Source organism: Pagrus pagrus (assembly GCF_965226575.1).
Source record: "Pagrus pagrus genome assembly, chromosome: 15".
Taxonomy (NCBI): domain Eukaryota; kingdom Metazoa; phylum Chordata; class Actinopteri; order Spariformes; family Sparidae; genus Pagrus; species Pagrus pagrus.
Window position 1 is genome coordinate 1,624,458 of NC_140199.1, and position 6,477 is coordinate 1,630,934.

At 37.5% G+C, this 6,477-nt stretch overlaps 1 long non-coding RNA gene across 1 annotated transcript; it reads right to left on the reverse strand.

The window, feature by feature from the left end:
* Positions 1-2,221: 2,221 nt before the first annotated feature.
* On the reverse strand, positions 2,222-4,861 carry LOC311270722. Its single transcript, XR_014624288.1, has 3 exons — positions 4,761-4,861; positions 4,591-4,674; positions 2,222-2,796 (listed from the first exon to the last, which is right to left on the reverse strand). It is a non-coding gene; the product is annotated as an uncharacterized lncRNA (long non-coding RNA).
* Between the last annotated feature and the right edge of the window lie 1,616 nt (positions 4,862-6,477).

Sequence of the window (6,477 nt, forward strand, 5' to 3'; positions counted from 1 at the left end):
ACGCACAAACTACATGAAAACTACATGAAAAATAAAAAAATCAGTGAGTGAAAAAATAATTTATGGAGAAATATTTAAAAATCTAAAAGAAAATGAAAAAAAGTATCATGGATTATATTACATCACGTGTGAAACTGAGTGAAAAGACATTGCAGGAGAAAAAACTAAGTTTTTGTGAGAAATATTTAAAAATACAAAAAAAAAGAAAAAAAAATGTTGGGGGAAAAAAATCACTAAGCGAAAAAAAATTTCAGTAGAATTTTTTTTTTTTTTGGAGAAATATTTTGAAATCTAAAAGAAAATGGGAAAAAAAGTATCTTGGGTGTCGTGGCAACTGAAAATCAGTCACTTGCCTAGTACAGATGAGAGTTGGTCAAAACACCAAGTTGACATACAATATTTCTTTTCTAGAAGTTCTTAATTGCTTGCAGGCAAGAGTCACACATCAGCAGCGCTGTTACAACCCAGATGTTAAGGTTGAAATATAAATAATTTATTCGCCAAAGTTTAAACCAAATGAGAATAATACAAAAAGAGGACACTGAAGGGGAAAAAAAGACTGGTGGATGCTGCTCAAATCAACAAATAAAAATAACAAAAAGGGACTCCAAATCCAGAGCTATGTCGACTTAACAAGGAAAATAATGAAAATATACCTACCTAGACCTCGTCTGGTAATGGTGATAAAACAGAAATACAAAATAAACAGCACCCTTAAAATGTTGAAAACTAACACAGAAAACCAACTTATGTGTGTGCAACCATATAACTGTCAGACATATAAGACATAACCATGCAGGAGGCCCACAGACACAAGTTTTCACCCTACACACATCGTCTGCATTTGTTAAGTATTAAAAGTTTCATATGCATTTTTCCAGGGGGAAAAAAACAAAGTCTTTTGGAGAAATCTTTAGAAATCTGAGAAAACAAAAAGAAAAAAATCAGAGTGAAAGAAAATTTCCATGAGATTTTTCTTTTTAAGAGAACTATTACAAAATCTAAAAGAAAATAGAAAAAATGGATGTTGGGTAAAATAAAGTCATGTGTGAAACTGAGTGAAAAAGACATTCCAGGAGAAAAAACAAAGTTTTTGGGAGAAGGGAAAAAAAATTCTATGAGAATTTATTTATTAATCTTTTTGGAGAAATATTCAAAATCTAAGAAAAAAAAATGTTGCGGAAAAAAAAAATTCACTGAGTGAATAAAAGATGTTGATGAAGGTTCTCAGTCGTCCAGGTCATGGTAAATCTATGTGCTGTACTGTAGGCAACTGGACTTGTTTCAGTTTCTTCAAGACGTTTCACCTCTCATCCAGCAGGCTTCTTCAGTTCTAACTAACTGGAGGAGCTGCAGGCTTTAAAACTCTGTGTGGGAGTGTCCTTACAGGGTCGTTAAGGACATGTGTGAGCTCTGAGTTTCAGAGTCTTTAGGGCCACTTGTGGTTCCTGTAAAACTGAGTGGAAAAATATTCCAGAGGAAAAAAAAAGTTTTATAGAGAAATATTCAAAAATCTAAGAAAAAATATCTCTGAATGAAAAGAAATTCCATGAGAATATTTTGCTTTGGTTTTTTTGGGAGAAATATTTCAAAATCTAAAAGAAAATGAAAAAAAAAAGTCACTCTGGGGGAAAAAATTATCTGTTTGTGTAATATTATGTTATTATCACAGTGCATGTTATGTATTAACATGCACTTAACAGTTAAAATAGGCAAAGTGGAGCAAAAGCCATTGTAATCTGATTCAATGAGGGAACATAGTTTCAGAGGAAGCTGTGCAGTGTGCAGTTCAGACCACTAGATGGAGACTGATGACCAGCTTTAACCTGACAGCTTTATCATTTGGTTACTGTGAAACTTTAGTTTGACTTAATACAATATATGAATTATTATATTAAGCATCTACATATGAAAAAGGATGTGTGAAGCTGGGAATCTGCAGTTCTGTGCTTTGGTAATGATTTTCTGCTTATAAAAAATGTTTTCTTTTAGATTCATAATTTGATTTTTACACAAATCTTCTCAAGTCTTCATGTTCATTTTTATTTCTTTGTAAGAAACATAAAGCAAGAGTCTCAACAGTCAAGTCCAAAACTTTCATTGTAATTAAATTATTATATCTTATCTTAATTAGAAACAAGTAGGATTTTAAATTGTACTGTCCACTTCAGCAGGAGATGCTTGTTGGAAAAATGGACAGAAAACCCAGCAGACAGCAGAATAAAATTCTGTTATTTTATATTAAAACATATAAAATGTATATAATATATTTAATTTTCTTAATCAAAGAACAGCATCCTTTCTAATCTGGAAAAACCAGTGTGAGTAACTACAATCATGGACGTGAACCTTGTGCATCAGTTCTCTTCTTGTTTCAGTGGTTTTGTGTGTTGCTCACATCCTCAAACAGATTAAATCAGAATCCAAAGTATCAGATTCGAGCAGCGATTTAAATCTGAGTGTGAACATCTGCGGTTTGAACCTCCCGGCAGTGAATTTCGGTCAAAGCGCAGCAGCAGACCAACGGCGACCACACTCGGGGGTCTCAGGTATTTCCGAGGCCTGCGGTGGAAGTGAGACGAAGCCGCGAGGGGCCTCTCGCCGCATCAGAGAGGGAAAGAGAGAGGAAGAATCTGTGGAGGTATTTGGGCGGCAGTCTGGGGGCTTTCCTGTGGAGGTGGGGCTGGAGGGGAAGAAGGAGCCCGGTGCCCCGGGGGCCTCTGGGATACCACAGCAGGAGGCAGGGAGGCCGAGGTCAGGGCAAAAGAGGCATCATGGAGGGGAATGGATGAGTGTCTGGAAAAAAAAACACCAGCAGCAGAAGGATTTTTTACTGTTACTCTGAATATGACATTATTGTAGGCAGCAGTTTCCATCTGGATTTTCTGAATTATGCCTCAGTCTGAATGAAGCACTTTGTGATAAAGACAATGTCGATAATCTTCAAGTTTTAGGAGCCTTCTCTGCAATCGTTGTATACAGGCTGCATGTAAACAGGGATATTCATTTTCTTTAGCAATGTAAACAGCTGCTTAAAATGTTTTACCTAATAAAAATGTATGTAAACGGTTGCAGAGTTAAATGATTTGAAAATTTGACCCACTGACTGATTTTTCTAGATTTTTTTCCCCCACATCATTAGTTTATAATTTAGCATCTTGTTACGCAGGAAGTTTTAAATACGTCGTTTTCTTTTTTCCTTCGAGCTGACGGCGGCTCACTGCTGCAGAAACGTCTACAACTGAATAAAGTTGACGCTTTTCTAAAGTGCTTTCTGGTTTATATTTTCATTTACCCTAAAGTTAAGTATTTAACCTTTGTGGAAAACATTTAGAAACATGATTTCCAGTCATATCGTAGAACCTGTGGGCTCAGAACATGAATTTATTGTGCATATTTAAATGTACAGTGTGTATTATTTAGGCTGAGCATTATATTTAGTGTGACACTGGGGCTCAGCTCAGGTACAAAGTGGGAAAAAAAGATTGTTTTGTAAATGCAAAACTGTAGAAAACATAAATTAATTCATATTTTTTTTACCGTCAGCGGTTTGCTTCTCTCTTTACAGCAGAGATGTAGAAGTGTGACATCTGATATTCAGACCTAAAACTCACAATCAAACTGAATTACATGAGAACAGGAGAAACATGTAAACTGAAATGATAATCCTGCTGTGATAATCTGACTTTGATGTTTAATTTCACAGTAATTCTACCATCGTACGTCTAAAACTGCACGTCTGTAAACAAGTTTAGTTTAATTATTGTGAGCGATCAAACACACACAGATGATTCAGATCACCTGACTGTATTTCAACAATCATCTTCTGACTGGAGGCAAATTTTTATTGTGCCGGTCTGGATCATCTGCCCATCGCGGAAATGGAAATTACAATTAAAAGATGTGTGTTTTATCAGGAGTTCAGGAGGAAGAAGACGAGGAGGAGGAGGAGGTGAAGAGGAATAAACAGGAGGAAGGCGGGCTGCAGACTTCGGGTCAACACCGTGTTTCCTGTCCTCTGGGATGTCTGCTGGCTCTGGATGACTGGATCACTCATCTCTCTTTCATCTCTGCCTTCCTTTCTCGCCCTCCTCCTTCCACTCATCACTCCGTCACCACGGGGCTGTTTGGTTTCAGTCCACCTTAACCTCTGGCTGTCCACCTTTACCACCGACTACCACACTATTTGATTGACAGGCAAATAAAAACTTGGGAATCACCTGAAGGCTGCAGCTCTTCGTACAGACGCCTAACACTGGATTAATTTGGAGTTTTACTTGATTTTTAATTTGTCTGCATGTGGACTCTTACGTTCCCTGTCTGACCTGTAAAGCTTTGAATTTAAATGTGTTGAAACAATGCACTTTTTTCCCCTATGCTTTTTTCAATAGTCTCTGTTAAAATTAAAAATTAAAAACATATTTACAAAAGTACGGGTTAAAAAAGATGTCGGTTTGATTCTCTTAAATTCACTCTGCTACGGATGAAATCATCCATCATCATCATTATTATCATTATTTCGTATCATATTTAGACTCCAGTCATTTTAACAGCTGTTAGTTTTAATAATATTCATATAATAATTATTACCGTATCTTCACGTCCTCTAGAGAAAGACCTGAACAATAGGTCCCAGAGTCCTCAGGCGCTCCCCGTCCTCACGTCACAAATCAGCTGAGTAAATGTCAAATTAAAAGTCAATAATTAACAGACGAGCACAGAATAAAATGACATGTACAGGAGGGGAAGGATGTCCTCACCACAGTCCTCTTGCGTCCCTCCACCAGCTTTCAGGCTGACGAGTTAAAAAGCCTTTAATTAATCACAACAACAGTAAAAAACATGTTCCAGCCATTAAAGCCTTTCATCATCAGGGCAGCACAAAATGGCCGCCTTTGGGCTCTTATTGGTTAGCAGACAAGTCACATGATCAGTGAAGACAGGTGAGCAGTAACCACCTGACAGACTATGCAGGGTCACATGATCCATATGAGCAGGTTGGTAGTCACAGTTAAAATCAAAAGACTGAGCATGTTGAGCAGAAACATATCACAAACAGTGAGCAAGATGATATAAATATAAAATATACAAACACAGAAACTTCTAAATATTTCAATTTACACTCAGAAAAACATCAATTAGTCATTTCTTTAATGACTTTTAAGGCCTCAGATGCCTTGGTGGAAAAAAAGAGTGTTTTAAAAAAGGAGAAAAGTCTGGTTTTGTGTATGTTTCAGTGTTTATGTCCAGAACAATTCTCTTTGTTAGAGCCTTTTTAATCCGTCTCCTCCCCTTATTGTGATTTCTATACATTATATATAAGATTTATGATGTAAAGTCATACTTACCACCTGATGTTGTGTCAGTAAAGAGCCACAAGCCGTCCTTATACCAGCTTCATTTGCCTCGGTCCATTCAAGGCCCAGCTCCGTCCTCCCAACACCAGAATCAAAGCAATATATGTCCCAGTTCTCCTAAAAGTTCATTCCCACACTGTCAACATGCTACATTAGCTGATGGGGGGAAATGTTGGATCTCTGTGAATAAATTAATTAAAAGAGACGTCCAAAGAGTTCAACCAGACAACCGCTGTGCTAAAACACGAACGCTAGGCTACGTATTTATGTGAAAATGGACGACTGGTGAGTCGCTAAAAATCCTTTCATTTGTCTGCAGCCTCTTAGCCTCAGTCTGATAATATTACAGTTACATAAACATTACAGTTTGTTGGATCTGCACTGTGAAACATCATGATACATGAGCTACAGGCCATGGATGTAGAGACAACGACCACAAACGTGATACGTGTCGTCAGGACACATTTCGTGAGTTAGAGCTCCAAAACTGTGCCGGCTGTGGTTGAATGATTTGATGCATAACATCTAGTTTATCTCTTCATCTTCACAGCTGCCGTGCAGAAACAAAGTGTCATCCGCTGACTTCAGAGATGACAGAAGCTCAAACATTAGATTTGAATTGTAAACCTGATCTGATCTATTCTGCTTTTTAAAATAACAAATCAGCGATCTGATAGCCGACTTCCTGTTGAGTTAAATCCACTAATTATCTCTGGCTGTCCTAACAACACAGGAAACGGACAATCCCTCAATCACGCAACACTTCACTGTGGCTTTTATCATGAAGAGGAAAGTTTTGCATGAGTGATGCTCTCTGATCGAGCAGCTCATTCATGTGTGCGACACCTTCCCTGTTTTCTCAGCGTCGAACATGTCGCCTCGTCCTCCAGAACAAACACGAAGAGGATTAAAGTTTAAATCACGGCGCTTTGTGATTGACATGTAGTCGTTAAGGGTGACGCACAGCGGACGGGAGCGGAAACGATATAAAGGTTAAACTTTACATTTACATTCAAGGTGCGCACAGGAAACAATATCTCTTTTTATGGATCCACTTGTCCACGTAAAACAAATCCTGACGATATTTTATTTCTTATTGTCAATAAATGTCACATGAACC